Source organism: Ursus maritimus, unplaced genomic scaffold, assembly GCF_017311325.1.
Source record: "Ursus maritimus isolate PB19 unplaced genomic scaffold, ASM1731132v1 scaffold_15, whole genome shotgun sequence".
Classification (NCBI taxonomy): Eukaryota; Metazoa; Chordata; class Mammalia; order Carnivora; family Ursidae; genus Ursus; species Ursus maritimus.
The window spans coordinates 24,263,720-24,282,663 of NW_024423897.1; the positions used below are offsets into that span (position 1 = coordinate 24,263,720).

At 39.1% G+C, this 18,944-nt stretch overlaps 1 protein-coding gene across 3 annotated transcripts in view; it reads left to right on the forward strand.

Annotated features, from left to right (window-relative positions):
• Positions 1–63: 63 nt before the first annotated feature.
• The window catches only part of LOC103664616 (sperm-associated acrosin inhibitor-like), a 124,080-nt gene continuing 105,199 nt past the window's right edge, over positions 64–18,944 (forward strand). Inside the window, exons 1-2 of one of the 3 annotated variants that reach the window (XM_040630437.1) lie at positions 64–278; positions 628–685. The gene's annotated coding sequence lies outside the window, so the exon portion shown is untranslated. The remainder of the gene's footprint in view (positions 279–627; positions 686–18,944) is intronic. The other 2 variants (XM_040630436.1, XM_040630438.1) reach the window with 2 other exon arrangements.

Sequence of the window (18,944 nt, forward strand, 5' to 3'; positions counted from 1 at the left end):
CCCCCCACCGCCGCGGCGCTTCCGCTTCCGCCGCCGCCCGGGCATTTCCGGAGGGTTGTCTTCCGGGTCTGGGCTCTTTTCGCATGTCCATGTTGGGTGTGGGACGCGGACGTCGACTCATGGCTGCCATGTTGAGCGTGGCGGTTCATGATGGGCTGGAGCCCTTCCGTCTTTCCATGACAGCATTGCCGCGCCGGAAGTGCAGCGAGTCTGAGGCGAGGGAGGCAGTCACTTTTTTGTGGTTTGCGCCTCACTTCTCTGGTGTTCGGCGGCTTTGGGTAAGCTTTTGAACCTGGCGTTTGGCATTTGCAAAACGACTGCGTTCCAGGAGGGATTTTTTCAGAATTCGTTTAGCTAAAAAAGGAAAATCTTTTTTTTTTTGGAGAAGAGTCGCGGGGGACAGTTGAAGCTGTTAATAATAAATCAGCCCTTCTCTGTTTGGGGGACGTTGTTTCTGCACATAATTAACAGTATTTGGTAGGTTTCAAAAACCTTTCACATAAGTGTCTCATAAAGAACTCCCTACCACTCTTAACATATGGGCAGGAATCAATCGGTTTTTTCCTTTGTTTAATGGATAAAATGTTATCTTCAGAGAGGTTAATTGACGTACTCAATGTCGCACAGGTGGACTGAAACGCAAAATTTTACCCTCCATATCCCACGTTCTCTCCGCTGCATACATGTAAGTAAAATGGACTAAAATGCATAAATTAAAATAGATACAAATAATCTTTAGGNAAGAGTGTGCATGAGACCCAATTTGAAAAGACACAGGGCCAGCTAGACAATTCTGCTGTAGAAAGAACTGAACATGGACTTTGCAGTGGGGGCGCGGTCCTTCCTAGAGTTTTCTTGATGCCAAACCTGGTTTTTCCTTTTTCTCTACTATGGTTTGGCATCATAGGTTTCAGCTTATTATGGCATTCACAGTTCTCGCTACGCCAGTCCAGGTGTCAAACCACGTGTCTTGATTTAGGGCTCTGGGAAGAAAAAGCAACAAAACCTCATCATATTTATATATTGGTCATCTTAATCCCCAGGAATATTGCATTATTCCTGTAAGTGAAAATAAAGTCCTGTTCCCATGTTAGTTGCTTCCGCCAATATCTTTCATATTTGAACTAAAATAAATCAAACAGTAAAACAAACTTTGGCTTTTTTTGTTTTCTGGACCGTTTAGAAAAACAAATAGGAATTATATATGAAAGTCAAGCACTGAGCTTGACATAGATACAAAGGATTCAGTAAAGTTTATTTCAGTGCAAATGGGTTGAATCTTTATTTGAATATATTACTGAATGTGATTAGCATTCCTCCTTAAGAGTACTGTGGTGGGACCAGAAATACTCCCAAATAAAGGTATGTTTCCTACTTCAAATTTAGAAAGGGAAACAAAAGCTTATCTACAAATATTATAATAATTGCTGAATAGAGATGTTTTCTGAGTGCTAAGAGTGCCTGCTGTGTATAAAAAGACTTAAAAACTAGTTTTAACATTCTTTTTCTAAGATTTTATTTATTCATTTGGGGAGGGACGGGGAGCAGAGGGAGAGGAGCAAGCCGACTCCCAGCTTAGCACAGAGCCAGATGTGAGGCTTAATCTCGGGACCCTGAGGTCATGACCTGAGCCAAAATCAAGAGTTGGACACTTAACTGACTGAGCCACCCAGGCGCCCCAGTTTTAACATTTTAAGGCAGAACGTGTGCATCCCTTTACCTCCAAGATTTTTTTGTTCCTTGGTGGTGTGGGTATTATTAGAGTCCTGAGCTAGTGTTCCCTGCTCTCACATAGTAGCATCATCAGGGAAGCTCTGCCCTCTACAGTGAAATCTGCCCTACACTAAATGGCCCTGAACCATTGTGGGTTTGTTTTTTTTTTTTTTTTAATTCTTACTCCTTTTTAATTTTTTAAGATTTTATTTTTATTTTATTCATGAGAGAGAGAATGGCAGAAGGAAAAGCAGACTCCCCTAGGAGCAGGGAGCCCGACTCGGGACTTGATTCCAGGACCTGGGCGCTTAACCGAGTGAGCCACCCAGGTGCCCCTTAATTAAATATTTAAATACCTCTTACCTCTCATACTCTCATAGGTTCTAGAACCTGCCTCTCTTCTTCCTTGAAATTTCTTAGGTCCTTAGACAATGGTTGAACATTTGTTAGAAGGTCTTAACACTTAAGAGAACAAACTCTGGTTGAGGATAGGGGACAGGGTTTGTTCAGGTTCCCTTCTTATGGCCATGGGGCCTGTGTAATGCACAGCTGCAGGAGGAACCATGCACAGTGGGGTCATCCACATTACCCTTGGAGTTGAGTAATGTGACAACTCAGCTATGAATTTATATACAGGATTTTTTGAGAAGTAAATCCTTTTGTAGCCGCTTTTGACTGAGAAACTGTATTCAGTGGTCAGCAATGCAGGCTTTACAATTTTAGAAGTTTAGAAAGATCTGCTTCAAATGTGAGTTTCTCTGCTGACTGGCAGGGACCAGTGAGCAAGCATTTCAATTCTCACCTTCAGGTTTGTCAAGTAAAAATGGACATCATTATGATACCTACATAATAAACCACTGCAGAATTTAGTGGTTTAACACAATTTGTGATCTGTCTTGATTCTGTGGGTTGACTGGACTTGGCTGGGCAGTTCTAGCTTGGGGTCTCTTACACATTTGCGGTCAGATGTCAGCTGAAACAGTCAGGCTCAAACGAATGTTATGTTATTGGCAATTCAGTCTGGAAGCCCACTACGGGCTCAGCTAGAGCTATCCAACAGAGTGCCTGCACATGGCCTCTTTCTCTGGTTTAGGTTTCTCACAACAAAGTGCTTGCTGAGGGAGCTCTCAGAGACCGTAAATGCAGAGAGTGAGCTGTTCCAAGCAGTATAGTAGGACTTCTTACGATCTAGCCTTGGATCGCAGAAGTTACTTCTGTCACAGTCTATTGGTCAGGAAGACACTGAGCCAGCCTAGATTCAAGGGGAAAAGCAAAGAATTTGTGGCCATCTTTAATTTACCACACTACCTTATTTATTTGTTTTTAATTTTTTTGGACATATGTAGATTTTAGTAGCACAGGTAACAAAAAGAAAGCCTGGTAATCCTACCAGTACAAATAGTTCTGAGTCTGCACATAAATCATTCTTTACATTTTTTTTAATTGTGTAAAAATACACGTAACAAAATTTACCATCTTAAACATTTTTAAGTGTAGACTTCAGTGGCACTAAGTATATTTACATTGCCATGCAACAATTACTACCATCTACCGTCCAGAACTTTTTTTTTTTTATCTTCCCAAATTGAAACTCTATACCCACTAAACAACTCCCATGCCTGCCCACCCCCCAGCCCCTGGCAACTATTCCACTTTTTGTCTCTAGATACCTAATATAAGTGGAATCATGTATTATTTGTCCTTTTGTGTTTGGCTACTTTCACTTTGCATAATGTCTTCAAGGTTCATCCCTGTTGTGGCATATGTCAGAATTTCCTTCCTTTTTAAGGTTGAATAATACTCCATTGTATGTATACACCACATTTTGTTTATCCGTTCATCCATCGATGGACATTTGGGTTGTTTTACCTCTTGGCTATTGTGAATAATGCTTCAGTTACCATGAGTATGCAAATATCTCTTTTAGATCTGCCTTTACATTCTTTCACATATATGTCCAAAAGTGGATTGCTGGATCATATGGTAATTTTATTTTTAATTTTTTCACATCATCTGCACCATTTCACATTCTCACCAGCAGTGCACAAGGATTCCAGTTTCTCCACATCTTTTCTCTCTTCTTTCATGAGGAAATATTTGTAACCCACTTAGAACAGTGTCTGGCATACATCAAAAACTCCACAAAGCTCAGCTGTTATTATTTGACTGTCGAGAGGCCTCTTTTCTTTCCTTCTTCTCAGCTATAGTTGAAGTTGCAAGGGCTGAACTCTTAGCATGTGGTATTTCTGAAGTTCATTTTCAAAGCATTTTACACTTTCCTGAGTTACATAAGGAAATCCTAAGAAAGGATATTGTACATAGGTATATACATAGAGAATTGCAATTTCAAAACCAAACACAAGGTGGTAGATTAGGGGGAAAAAAACCCAAAAATATAACAACAGTAACAACAATAAAAAAGCAACAAAACAAGAGAGAAGGAAAGAAGGTAGGAAGAGAAAGAGAAACAGAGAGAAGGAAAAACCTGCATGGGAGGCTTTTATAAGCCTGAGCTCTGAGGAAAGCATTAAGTAACAAGGCCTTTGCTTTTTATTTTTATTTTGGACCAAACTGCACCAAATCAAAGTTATGTCACAGGAAAGTGAAAAGACTGAGGATGAAGCTTAAAAAACTAATAAGCTTTCTTTTTACAGTTACTCATATTGTGTTTTCACTGTCACTACATCTAGGACAGATCTTTTAGCCTGATCTCTAGAAATATGAGAGCAAAGAAGTTACTCTTTAGAAAATTGTTTGAAATGTCAAGAACTATTTATTATCAGTCGACATTTATTAAAAAGATTTCATGGAACCTGGTAATATATTAGGCACTAGGGCTGCAGAGATGACTAGGAACCAGTCTCTGCTCCTAGGCAGGCTGGGAAACTTGTACAAAGAACATTTCAGGGGAATGCCAGGATGCCCAGGAGCGCAGCAGGCACTGAGTCAGTCCAAGCTGTTTGCAGCTAGACTTGAAATAACTGCAAGCACCCTCTTTAACTCACTTTTCCTCCCCCTATGGGCTTCTGTGTCACTACTTCTTAATTGTTTGTCTGTCTCCGCAATCATCCTGGCTCTAGCCTCTCCCCTGCAAAGTCTTACTTTCATTGTGTTTGGGGTTTATTGTTTTTTTTTTTTTTTTTGCATTCTTGTAATCACAATGTCACTCTGCCAGTCATTTAAATACATCATTACATTTAATCCGATGAGTTCTGTGACCTAAGTACCGCTTGCCCCATTTTATAAAAACGCAACCCACTTTCAAAGAGGTTAAGTTTTTTGCTAAGGTTCACACAGCTAGTAAATTGCAGAGAATCATGAAATCTGAGCTATCTAACATCAAAATCCATATTCCTAATTACTAAATGGTACACATTTTTCCTCCAAATGAAAATCTGATTAATCTTCCTAAAGCATACTGTGGATTTTGTGAATGGCTTCTTTGTGATTGAATTTTTAACCTTTATGTATACATTTGTGAATTGTTAATCAGATGTCCAAGGCCCAATACACATTGGTTGTGGCCTACCATTTCAGTCTCTTTTCCCTTCACAAACAGTGTGTTCCAGCTGCACACAGGATTCACTGTTTCCCCTTGCTTACCCTGTGACTCTCCCCCTCCCCCGAATGAACAAGTTACCTCCCTATAAGCAGGAGGTGAAGCAATGTCATTCAGCTATTACAAGGAAAGAAATGGAAGATGGTCCCCTAGGTAAACCCAATACTTTAACAGAAACTGATGGTCCCTGAATTCCAAAGATAACAGGGAGAACAGTTGTAATTTTGGGCCTCACGTGGTTTATTCATTCATTCAATATATATTTCCTGAGTGCTCGGGGACCAGGAATTGGACTAGGTGCAAGGAAACGATTGTGATGGCAAACCTTTAATTTGGTAAGGGAAGACAGATAAATAAGCATAGAGGTAGATTGGTTTCTCAAAATTGAACAGATACGGGGGGGTGGACACACAGTTAGGTTTTGTTGAATGAAGGAATTCATGAATGAGTGGATAAATCTAATACACTCAGTTTTCCCTTTTAAGTGCTTCATTTGCTTCACGAATAAAACCTTCCCAAATAAATAAGCATTATAATTCTGTTCAATTAAACATATAAATATGGCAAATGATAACTTCTCAAAATGCCAATAATATTTAGTTCTTATAAAATTCTTATTCTTTTAACTTAAAATTCTAAGTTTAAATCAATACTCAATCAAAAACTTCAAATTAGAATAAGATTCATTTCATTATATCCTTTAATATGCTATATTTTCTTAAAATAAGACAAATATTTTAAATGACATTTATAGATTGTTCCTGAACACATAATAGTAATATAGATAGAATTCAATCTTCATTTATATATTTACATTGAATCTTTTGGGGATTATAAGACACTTAATCATGTAAAAAAAAATCTGTTTCCCGTATCTGGGGATTATAGTTGCATATTAATTGGAGGGGTGTTGCACTTGGTCCCAGTATTCCCTTCTTCCCACCCCCACCTCTTTTCCTGTTGGCTCTAGAGACACTTGACTGGGGAGGTAGCAGCCATTATCTCATGTAGATGGAGTCTGTATGGGAGATGATGAAACCGGCGCTTAGAGACTAGCAGAGGGCAGAGATGGACCCCTGGTATTGTTTAAGTCTATCGCTGAGCTTGAGTTAAGACCCACCCTCAACCCTCCTAATTGCATGAACCCACACATTTCTTATTTAGCCTAAGCTAAGTTGCAGTTGGATTTTCATCACTCTTTTTTTTAAAGATTTATTTATTTGGGGGGGGGGGGCAGAGGGAGAGAGGAGAGAATCCCAAGCAGACTCCATACTGAGCACGGAGCCCAACTCAGGGCTCAATATCACAACCCTGAGATCGTGACCTGAACCAAAATCAAGAGTTGGATGCTTAACTGACTGAGCCACCCAGGTGCCCTGGATTTTCACCACTCTTAACCAAAAGAATCTTGATATATTTCCTATGATTGCTAGCCATTGTCCTCCCTTATTGTCTCAAACTTTCACAAAATATCTGTTACCCCAAATAGCCTTGAAAGTGCTTGAGGAATGAAGGAAGATGGGGAAGGCCTCACTTCCACCAAAGTGGTAGGGAGTAAGGCATCTGTATCAGGTGAAATGAGAAGCTGAAGGAGAGCTCTGCAAAATTAGAGATACAGAGCAAGTAATAAGAACATAAATGCCCTGGGGTCCTCTTACCAGACTTTCCATGGTTTGTGAAATGGGAAGTCAATTTTGTATGACTATGAAAGCGTGTTTTTCAGAAGGCTTAGATCTCTAGGTGACATTTCCTTGCTTTCTACCAAGACAGTAAAGTGTTATTATGATATGGAAGGGCTAAATAGTTAATTTAAAAAAAAAAAAAAAAAGCAGGGGATTGAGTTTTACACAGGCCTGAGGGCAATTTTAGACTCAGGGGAGGGAAGATGGCTTCCAGAAAGGATAGTGTCAAAATGGTTGTTGTTTTGCTTGACTTTGATTCATTTATCCTGGCTATAGTGCCTCAGTATTCCTTTTGGGAACAATTCTTCATCCTCTTCTAGTCCATACAGACAGCTTCATCACCCCTGTCTCTGCAGTGCCTTATAATTCAGTCCATTTCAATGAGTTAAGCATGGCTGTAGCCATAGCTTCTAGACTGAGTCAGGAATCTTATTCCATCTAGTCTCATAAGCCTCAAATCCTTTATTAGAAGTTTTAGGAAAGGAAAGCTGTCTTCTGCTGAACCTGTTAAGTCTATAACTGCTTAGATCTGCCAGAGGGGTGAGGGTGGGGTGGGGTGGTTATTGTCTATCTGAAAATGAAGACAACATCTAGGAAAGCATGGATGGATCCCAAAAATGGAGAGAAAAATTTCTGGCATCTTTTTCTGAGACTCTCATCTAGCCGTGCATGAATTCAGAGATTCCTCTTGACTTTTCAGATGTAGGAGCCATAGAAAGTGCCACACACACAACTTTTTTTTTTTTTTTTTTTTTTAACTTCAGTCACTTTGAGTTGGATTTTCTTTTGGGTGTTAAGTCTTCCAAAGAAGTTGGTTATATTACATGTGGTTTCCCCACTAGAGGGTGTAACTCACTCACTGTGCTGGGAGCAAGCCTTTTTCTTTCTTTCTTTCTTTCTTTCTTTCTTTCTTTCTTTCTTTCTTTCTTTCTTTCTTTTTCTTTCTTTCTATGTGTGGCAAGGTAATGCTGGCAAGCTGGCATTTACTGTCAGAGACACCTGTTGGGAATGGTGCAGGGTCCCAGCCACAGAACTTACCTCCCTCACAGGGCGCTTGGCTTAGAAGGACTGGGAAAGCAGTCAGATGACCAAGTCATGGCTACAGGCATAGGAAATGGGATAGGATTAAGGTACCAGGTGAAGACTTCATCTCGAGAACCATGAAGCTTCCTTAGCCTTAAAATGGAAAATGGGTTTTGTCTTCCATGACAAATCTGATGGGCAAGGCATGCCTAGATTGTTATGTTGAGACAAGATTTTGAGGCCACACAGAGCTCAGTGGAGTGTACGATCATCGATTACTGATACCTAGTGTGGGCACGGGGAGAGGCAGGGTTGGAAATGATACTTTCCATCTATGGGTGAGATGTTTCTCAATAGGAGTACTATTGGCATTTTGGATGGGTCATTTCTTCACCATGTGGAACTCTCCAGTACATTACAGAGCCTTAGTCCACTGAATGCTAGTAGTACCACTCCAGTCTTTGTGACAAGCAAAAGTCACAGACACACATTTTAATGGCTCTTATGAGAACAGTACTAATCAACTTAAAAATCACTCTTTGACCAAGAGTGACCTGGATTTACCTGAGAAATAAACTAGAGCTTCTTAAATTCTTTAAGACTAAGGGGGAATAAATGAGTTTGTTTTGTTTTGTTTTAGATCCTGAGATCAGACTGAGCTTGCCATCAGTAGGGGGATAGTGATTGAGATGGGGATGAAAATGAAGAGTCTCCAGAGGAGATCAGGCACGTTCAGGCTGGTATGGCCGTAGTGTGGAGGTCCCTCAAAAAGTTAAAAATAGAGCTACCCTATGACCCAGCAATTGCACTACTGGGTATTTACCCCAAAGATACAGACGTAGTGAAGAGAAGGGCCATATGCACCCCAGTGTTCATAGCAGCATTGTCCACGGTAGCTAAGCTGTGGAAGGAGCCAAGATGCCCTTCAACAGACGATTGGATTAAGAAGATGTGGTCCATATATTCAATGGAATATTACTCAGCCATCAGAAAGAACGATTACCCAACATTTGCTGCAACATGGACGGGACTGGAGGAGATTATGCTAACTGAAATAAGTCAAGCAGAGAAAGACAATCATCATATGGTTTCACTTATTTATGGAACATAAGGAATAGCAGGGAGATCGGTAGGAGAAGGAAGGGAAGAATGAAGGGGGGGTAAATAGAAGGGGGAATGAACCACAAGAGACTATGGACTCCGGGAAACAAACTGAGGGTTTCAGAGGGGAGGAGGGTGGGAGATTGGGATAAGCCAGTGATGGGTATTAAGGAGGGCACATATTGGATGGAGCGCTGGGTGTTATATGCAAACAATGAATCCTGGAACACTACATCAAAAACTAATGATGTACTGTATGGTGACTAACATAACATAATAAAAAATTAAAAAAAAAAAAAAAAAGAAAGAAAATGAGGAGTTTCCAGACAAGGGAAGAAGATGCTTATGGAGACAGGGAGTCAAGTAGAACCTGACAGGAGGTGATTCACAAGTCATTCCAGGTTGAGGAAAGTGTAGGGAGAGCCTGAGCTGTGGGGAAAGGAGTATTTGGTTAGAGGTCAGTGTCACTTGGGGTATCATCATCCCCCTTTAGGGTTCCATTGTGTTTAGATGTCTCTTTGGTCAGTGTTGTCTTTAGATGACTGTTCTCAGAGAGCCGCCCTCTACTTTGTACCTCTCAATCCACTGTATAATATTGTCACCTTGAATTATTTTTGGAACAAGGTATTATATGAGTCAATGAATGAAAAAATAAATGAATAAAATATTCCCTATCCCTTAAGAGTTCAGATATCACCTATTTTCATATTATTCATGCCCCTCTCCATGCCTTGAAAGGGAAGTGAGAAAAGAGGGTTTTGAGCGACAGGCATGATATTGTTGCCACTTTCAAGTTTTACATTTGTCAATGCCCTCCAGCCAAAGAACACCAGGAACATTTGAGTTGAACAAGTTGGGTTTATGCTTTGTTGTGGAGAGGGAGACACACACGGGAAGCCATAAGGCAGCTCAGTAAAAGGATATTAGAAAAGATTTATTGTAGGATTTGGGATTGTCAAATTAATTTGGGGAAAATTTAAGGAAGACAGGCTTTGCTCTAGATTGCATGCCCTCAAGAGTGGAGTAATTCTACACTTTGATATCTTAGAAGGTCTTATTTAGAAAGAGGGAAGAATAGCCAACGGCTAAAGTTGTAATTGGTAGAGAATCGGCAGTCACTTACATTAGTCTAGTTAGGAGATGTTTAGTATTTTGTAGTTTGTATAATGTTCACGTTTTGCCTTTGTACAGGTGTGATTATGGAATGGTACTGTCTTTGTCTTGATTCATCGTGGCTTTGCTGGGTGTTAATGTTCTATGAAATTGTTTATGTTAAACAGAACATTAAGCCCAACTGTGAGTAGGAGGCTAACCTGGAGCAATGCTAAGGTTGGCTCCTAGAAGTCATGGGGTCCTTTTCTTCCCCACATATTTTTAAATAATCATTCATTTTCTTGCTCCCTTGCTGGATTGTAAACTCGGACGTAGACCTGTTTTGAATACCATTGAGGTCCCAGAATTTAACCAAATCTGTCAGTCTGATGAGTACTTTAAAGAATATTGACTGATATTGAATGAATTGTCCAATTAGCCTATCAGACTATGAGTTGCTCAAAGTCAGGGTTCACTTCTATTCAATTCTTTTTTTCTAGAAACACAATTCTGGCGCATCTCATTAAAAATATCTTGAGTTAAAGAGGACTTTCCGTTGGGATAAGATTTATTGATATTTTAAAAATAAAGTAATATAATGAATTCCACTTTTTGAAGGAAAGATGATGCTTAATTCAAATGGGTTCACTCCTGACAAAGGAAAATCACGTCATATCCCAGACTTTTTCGGTCTTTCTGCATTTTCCATTGTACTGAATTTGAAGAGTGAGTTTCAAAGCTCTAAGAGAAATGGATATAAATATTTAGAGACCTATCTGTATGCAACATAACCTTCCTTCGTTCTAACCTAGCTGTACTCCAGTAAGGATTTTAAGGGAAAGGAGGCCTTGATTTGTAAATGCCTGACTTACAAATAACCCATAGCTACAAAGATAAGCTCTCCCCTCACTCTTCCTTCACCCTTGAGAATCCTCTACTTTGTAATCATGGTGAAAAGTTATTAGAGCTTTTAGCAAATGTGTCAACCTGTATGTTAAGAAGTACAGGGCTTCAGAGGGGAGGGGGGTGGGGGAACGGGATAGGCTGGTGATGGGTAGTAAGGAGGGCACGTATTGCATGGTGCACTGGGTGTTATACGCAGCTAATGAATCATTGAACTTTACATCAAAAAAAAAAGTTTAAAAAAAAAAAGAGAAGTACAGGGAGGGGCAAACAATGATTCGCTGAGGTATCCTAGGGAAATTTTTTCACTTTCCTGAACCAGGATTACCTTATTTGTAAAATGTCCACAATTATGGGTACCTACTGAGAAATCTCTTTAAGGCTCACTGTGAGAGTACTCCATGAACTGCAAGGAGGAAGGATTTTTATTGTTGGGGGCAAAGGACATAGGGGTCAAGAGCAATATAAAGACAGCAATATAGAAAACGTAATTGAAGATATTTGCCCTTTTTGGCCAAATAACAGCAGCAAGCCAATGACTACATTTTGTTCTAAATTATATTATAGTCAATAGGCTTTTGCTATTGCATTTTTCATGCAAAAGTGATCCATTTTTTGTTTTTTTATGGATTTATTTATTTTAGAGAGGGGGAGGGGCAGAGGGAGAGGAAGAAGACAATCTCCAGCAAACTGCCTTTGAGCTCAGAGCCCCACATAGGGCTACATCTCACAATTCTGAATTCATGACCTGAGCCGAAATCAAGAGTCAGATGCTTAACCAATTGAGCCACCCAACGCCCCCTCAAAAAGTGATCCATTTTTTTTAAATTAACACTAGCCACAGAGGAGCTACTGGGCAATGATAAAAATGTTCATCTTCTGCAAATACTTCCTATTTGGCATTGGGCAACAATTAACTTTGGAGCCTGTTCTTTTATATGTAAAAAAGGAAATAATTGTATTCCTGCCTACGGGGCAGTATTAGGGTGGGTCTCCCAGGCGCCTTGTTTGGGAAAGTGCTTTCTAAGCTGTGGCAGGCTTTATGATCATGTATTATTTATGATAATAGTATTTTTTCCCCTTTTTCTGCACCTAGCACAGTGTTGTGAACTTATGAGGTGCTTATTAAATATTCATGAGACAAATTGATAAATATGAGAAATTATTCTGAAAAATCCTAAAACTCCAGCCAAATAGAAGATTCTAATCATGAGATAAGATAATGCAAAGTTTAGGGGCGCCTGGGTGGCTCAGTCGTTGAGCGTCTGCCTTCGGCTCAGGGCGTGATCCTGGAGTTCTGGGATCGAGCCCCACGTCGGGCTCTTCTGCTGGGAGCCTGCTTCTTTCTCCCCCACTGCCCCTGCTTGTGTTCCCTCTCTCACTGGCTGTCTCTCTCTCTGTGTCAAATGAATAAATAAAATCTTTAAAAAAAAAAAAAGATAATGCAAAGTTTAACTTGTAGGCTCTGGATATCAGATTTCTGGACTCATCTCTTGGTTTCTTCCCTTGTGAGCTATGACATCTTGGATACGTCCCTAAGTTACTCTAAGCCTCAGTTTCATCATCTATAAAATGGGAGTGAATACCAATACCTCCTTCACAGGATCATTTTGAATACTGGATGAGGTAATTACTATGTAGTAGCATGCACAGTTCCTGGCTGATAATAAGCACAAAATTTACATCCATTTATTTATGAGCTTTCGAAAATCCTCATCCTGTATTCTCTTTAATATATTTTATATTTCAGTGTATATGTAATGAATATATTTTTCAAAAGTCTGATCATAACCGTATGTATCATTTTATAGCCTCATATTTTCCCTTTTTTTAACTTATTGTATCATGCTAATTTTTAGAAAACTAAATAGGTAATGTCTAGTAAAATTTCTTTTTGTTATATATGGCTTAAAAAGGATGAGCCTTTAAGCAAAATGTTCAGCCAGAGGTCTTTGGTGTGCCCAAGCAGATCAACCTTCCGACTGCCTCAGGATGCAGAAATGAAGTACTGGCAGCACCTGAGCTAGAGCCAGAAGGATGGAGGGAGACACACATGCAGATAGTGTAAAGTTGTGTTTGGTCCCCTCATCTTATGTGTCCTGGCCCCACATTTGGAATGCCTCGAAAATCTGAGAAGAAACAAACTGCAGGTTAAAGGAGATAAATGTGACAGCTGGGGACTCAGATAATTCTTATGTGTGAATGTCTGAAATGGCCAGCCATGAGAAGCAGAATGGATTTCTCAACTAGACTGGGACAAAAAGAAGATTGGCAGTAGGACATAGGTGTACTATACGTTGGGGAGATGGACATGGACAAGGATATTTAAGTGGCAGTGCCACAATAGGAAAAGGAGCAGATTTTGTCTAAGAAAATTGTATTTCCCTCCAGTGCTACTAATATCTTTGAACTCATCTAAGAACTATTTGGAAAATGAAAACCTTCGAAAATAGTAAATTTCTTTCTAGCAAAGTCAAAGGGCATTGGAGCATTGATATTTGTAGGATTATCATAAACAGTGACACAATTGCTTTCCATGACCGTTTCCCAAGAAGTATTGACTACAGTTATACTACAGATTATTGAATCCCATCATCTATTATTGGAATATTTCATTTTTTCCTAGTATGTTACTCTTAAAACTATTATGCGGAACAGATCTGTACATTATTCTTTGACAACACCTTTAAAACTTTCTAAGGATAGGACCCAGAATAGCCAAAACAATTTGCAAAAGAATGAAGTTGAAGAATCCACCCTTCCTAATTTCAAACCTTACAGCAAACTTCAGTAATCAAGACATATGATTACTGGCATAAGGATGGATATACAGACCAGTGGAATAGAAGTTAGACTGCAGAAATAAACCTTTGTATTTATGGTCAATTGATTTTCAACAAGGGCGTTAAGACAATTCAGGGAGGAAAGAATAGTCTTCAATGAACAGCGCTGGGACAACTGGAAATCCATATACAAAACAATGAAGTTGGATGTCCTGCCTCATACCATATACAAAAACTAACTCAAAATGGATCAAAGACATAAGTATAAGAACTAATAATTGTAAACCTCTTAGAAGAAAACAAAGGAAACCTCTGTGACCTTTGGGTAAGCACTGGTTTCTTAGATATGAGAATGAAAGCATCAGCAACAATAGATAAATTAAACATCACCAAAATTAAAATCTTTTGTGCTTCATAGGATATCATTAATAAAGTTAAAAGACAACCCACAGAATGGGAGAAAATATTGCAAATAAATATCTGATATGGAACTTGTATCCAAAATATATAATGAACTCTTACAACTCCACAATAAAAAGGCAAGTAATGTTATTAAAAGGTGACCAAAGGATTTGAATAGACATTTATTCAAAGAAGATATACAAATGGCTAATTAGTCCATGAGAAGATATTAAACATCATTTGTCATTAGAGAAATGCAAATATAATAACAAGAGACCACTTATACCCATTAGGGTGGTTATCATAAAAAAGATGAACAGTACCAACCAATGAGTGTTGAGGAGGATGTGGAGAAATTGGAACCTTCATACAATTGCTTGTGGGATTGTAAAATGTTGCAGCTGCTTTGATAAACAGTTTGGCAGTCCCTCAAAATGTTAAACACAGAGTTATTATATAACTCAGAAATTCCACTCCTAGGTATATACCCAAGAGAAATGAAAAGGTTCACCCAAATTGTACATGAATGTTCATAGCAACATTATTTGTAATAGCCAAAAAGTGCAAAAAACCCAATGCCCATTAACGGACAAATGGATAAAAGCAATGTGGTATAGCCATTCAGTGGACTATTACTCCACTGTAAAAAGGCATGAAGAACTGATACACTCTACAACATGGATGTACTTTGATAATCTTATGCTCAAAGAAAGAAGTCAGAAACAAAAAGCCACATATTGTATGATTCCATTCATACTAATTGTTCAGAATAAGCAAATCCATAAAGACAGAAGGTAGACTAGTGGATGCCAGGTTTTGGGGGGGTGGTAGCAGGGATACAGATTTTTGATGAAATTTATTCTGAAATTAGATAGTGGTGTTGGTCACACAACTCTAAATACACTAATGACCATTGGATTGTATACTCTAAAAGAGTGAATTGATTATTCACTCTGCTTTTAAATTAAAACCCTAAGGATAAATTCTTAACAATGAGAAGTTACTTTTCATTTCCCTGAAACCTTGGGATCCTAGAGAAGAGGGTAAACAGTAAGTTTGAAGAAAGGAAGGAAGCAGAGAGCTAATAATAAATTTGGGAGAAGGGGTGTTCTGTACAATTTCTCTTTCCTGTAAGGAATCTCAGTGTGCCATGAGATTATCATGACCACCACATTGGAAGCCTATGAGATGAGGTTTTGAGATTGTCTGGAAGGTACCGTTGCACTGGTTGAGGATGACTGTGGTATATAGGTCATTATGTCTCAGTGAAAGAAAGAATTGGTAAATATGGAAGGAGCACTAGGGGCTAGATAGGAAGGCCTGTTGATGGTAAGATGACCAGTTATTTGGGTTTGTCTGAGACTATCCTGTTTTAGCACTCAAAGTCTCACGCTGCAGGAAAACTCTCAGCCTCAGGCAAACCGGGATGGTAGGTTGTCTAGTTGGAAGCAACACGACAAGGCACTGATGGGCTATTATTTACTGAGGGCCTACCATGACACAGGCATTATGCTAAGGTCCCTTTATGCATTGTCTTTTTCAGTTCTCATGGTCAGCTTCTCAGGTAATTACTGAGGTTAAGTTATCTGTTCTAGATCATATGGTTTAAATAGAAGAGCTGAAATTTCAATTCTAGTCTATAGAGTCAGAGTCTTTAGTCTTAACCAACTACTCAAACTGAGAGATTGAGCAACAAGCGCTAATATTAAAAAACAAGTTACCTATAAAGAGTGCTTTTAGGTTTAAAAATGCTTTTTATGCCCGTGGTCACATTCCTCCCCCCTAAGAACCCATTTGTTCATTTGTTCATTCATTGAGTGCTTCCTTGGCACCAGACACTGTATTAAGTGCTGAGAATAAATCACGAACCAGCCCTCTGACTTTGTGGAACTTATGTTTGGTGATAGGCCAAACATAAAGAAACAGAAAAATAAAATATCTGGAAGTTATGCTAAGACTTATGAAGGGAACAGAAGCACATGAAAACTATCAGAGCTAAATCTATTTTAGGTAGGATGGCCAGGGGAGGCATCTATAAGGGAGACGGATTCAGACTGAAGCCCGAATAATGAGGAAGAACTAGTCCCGTGAAAAGACGGGGGAAACATTCTTGTAGGAGAGGACGGTTTGCCCAAAGGTCCCGAAGCAGCAAAGAGCTTCGTATGTTTGAAAATACCAGGAAAGAAGAGTCACTGTTGTCATAGCGTATTTAGCAGGTAAAGCAGGAAATCTTATGTCAGACTCGTAGATGAGAACTTGAGGTAGAGAGGGGTTATGCGAGTTCCCAGTATCACTTAACCACAGGGGCAGGACTCAACCTTCTGACTGAGTGCTGAGACTTGTTGCTTTAGTCTTAAGTTAAAAAGGGTGATTTTTCTTACGGCTATGATTTTTAAACATTTTAGGAACAGAAATCTTTATCACATATAATCTCATATTGAAGCCTAATGTCCGAAACATATAGAGGGTGGGCTCCCCCGCTGGGGCTGGAGGTGGGGCTCAGAATCCTGGTGGTTTAGTCCCTGGTTCCCCCCCAGTTTCCTTACGTTCAGCCAGCCGAACTGAGACCCCAGTGACATTTTTAGCTTATAGAATCACATCTTGCAGACTTCATGCACATTTTCCAGAATGTGTAGAAGGGTTTTGGTTTTTGGTTTTTGGTTTTAATTTTAATTCCAGTGTAGTTAGCATACAGTGTTATATTAGTTTCAGGTGTACAATATAGTGATTCAACACTTCCATGATTCTCAAAAGAAGTTTCTGTTTTGCGTTTGGTGTTTTCACTTACATGTTAGCGAAGCAGTACATGCAGGTATTAGAATATGTAACATTATTAGAAGCGCACAACGGGCTGACTCTTATGGAGCATATACGTTTCTTTTGTACAGACGTCTTTTGATAATAACCGCATGGAACGTCCTAAAACAAAACTCACAGGTCAAACTCTCTATCCTGTAATGATCTTAATGGCTTCTAATATTAGTGCTTGGGAGTCTTATTTTGTGCAGACAGGAGATAATGATAAAATATGTCTTCCTTCACACTTTAAACGTGAAATTTTCCTTATCTTAAATTCAGCAGCCAGAGCCTTTGGATTTCCACTTTGAAAGGCAGCTGAGGCTTTACAGCCCTGAACTTTGGCTGTGTAATGTATGTCACTTGTTAGAAGGGAAAGAGAACATTCTGGGAAGTGACAAAAATGCCTGCAACCACTGTCCAAGGGCTTCTGAAATCATTTTAGTTCATCAACCCCCTTTAACTGTGGTGCCCGGATCAGAATACCCTGAGTGGTCACACTCTGGTATTGGCTATAGTCCAGTCCTCTGAGGATTAAGAGGCTGGAATAGTGAGAAAAGATTTCCTCAGTATCTCCTTATTTTACTTTTCTTCCTCCATAGTCCAAGAGTTGGAGTAAGCTGGATTTAGAGGACTTGAGTGACAGAGTAAATTGTCTATAGGTAGAAGGGGGGGCTTAGAAAGTTCCTGAGCACCATGTAATGAGCAGATAAGTAGTGAGCTGCCACAGATTTCTATTTTATTGGCTCAGATCACAGTATATCCACATATCTATAGATCAGGGTACTGCCCTATCCACAAAACTTAAATGGCTCCTATTATTGACAACAGTGTTTGCCAATTTCAGTTACTTGATTCATAATTCCTTCCAAATTCATGTGCCATTTTTCTTTAAAAATATTTTTTGTTGAATTGGCTTCTATTTTTAAACTTGACTACTCACCCTGAAAGTGTCCTGAACATGATTATCCATATCTTGGATTTGAAATTGTAATCCTCTTTTTTCCTAACATGCATTAAAGAAAAACTGTGACTATTGCAATAAAAAATATTCACTGTTAAATTAGCTAAAATCATCACTAATATTATTAGAAGGTACTCAAATAACTTTTTGGGAAATACTGTTTATGTCTCTCATCTCTTCTTTTAATGAGTAAGGCTACAAGGTTTGTTTGGGGAGGCTTTACCAAAAAATTGATTCTTCAGTGGATTCTTACAAGATGAAAATGCTTTCTAAAATTGGATATGAGTATAAAAAGAAGGATAATTTGATTAGAGAGAATTATGTACACAAAGACAAAACTGAAATAGCATCGAGCCCAAGATAGCTTAAGTTACCTAGAACTAAGGTGAGAAAGGGGAATTGTATTATAAGGTATTGTAAGGCATGCAAAAAGGTTTATCCTGCAGCGGTACTAGAAGTCACTGTTCTAAAGAGAGAGGTCTCAGTCAGATTTGCATTTTAGAAGGCCCACACTTAGAATGTGGAGTTAGTACAGGAATTGACGAGCTTTTCCTATGAAGAGCTAGGTAGCAATATTTTATAATTTTTAAGCCATGTGGTCTCTATTGCAACTACTCAGCTCTGTTGTTGTAGCCTAAAAACAGCCAGAGACAATACATCAAGTAATGAGCATGGCTGTGTTCCAGTAAAACTCTACTTCCAAAAAACAGGTGGCCATAGTTTGCCAACCCCTGTATCAGACTCAGTGCAAGAAGACCATTGGGTGGCCATTGCAATAATACAGGCAAGAAGTGAGGAGAACTTAATATGCAGGCAAGAGCAATGAATTTAGAAGGAGGAAAAAAATAAAAATCAGAAATAAGGAGCTTTAATCACTAGCAGTATATAAGGAGATAGAGGAATAGTAGAGACAGGGATGAATCCTG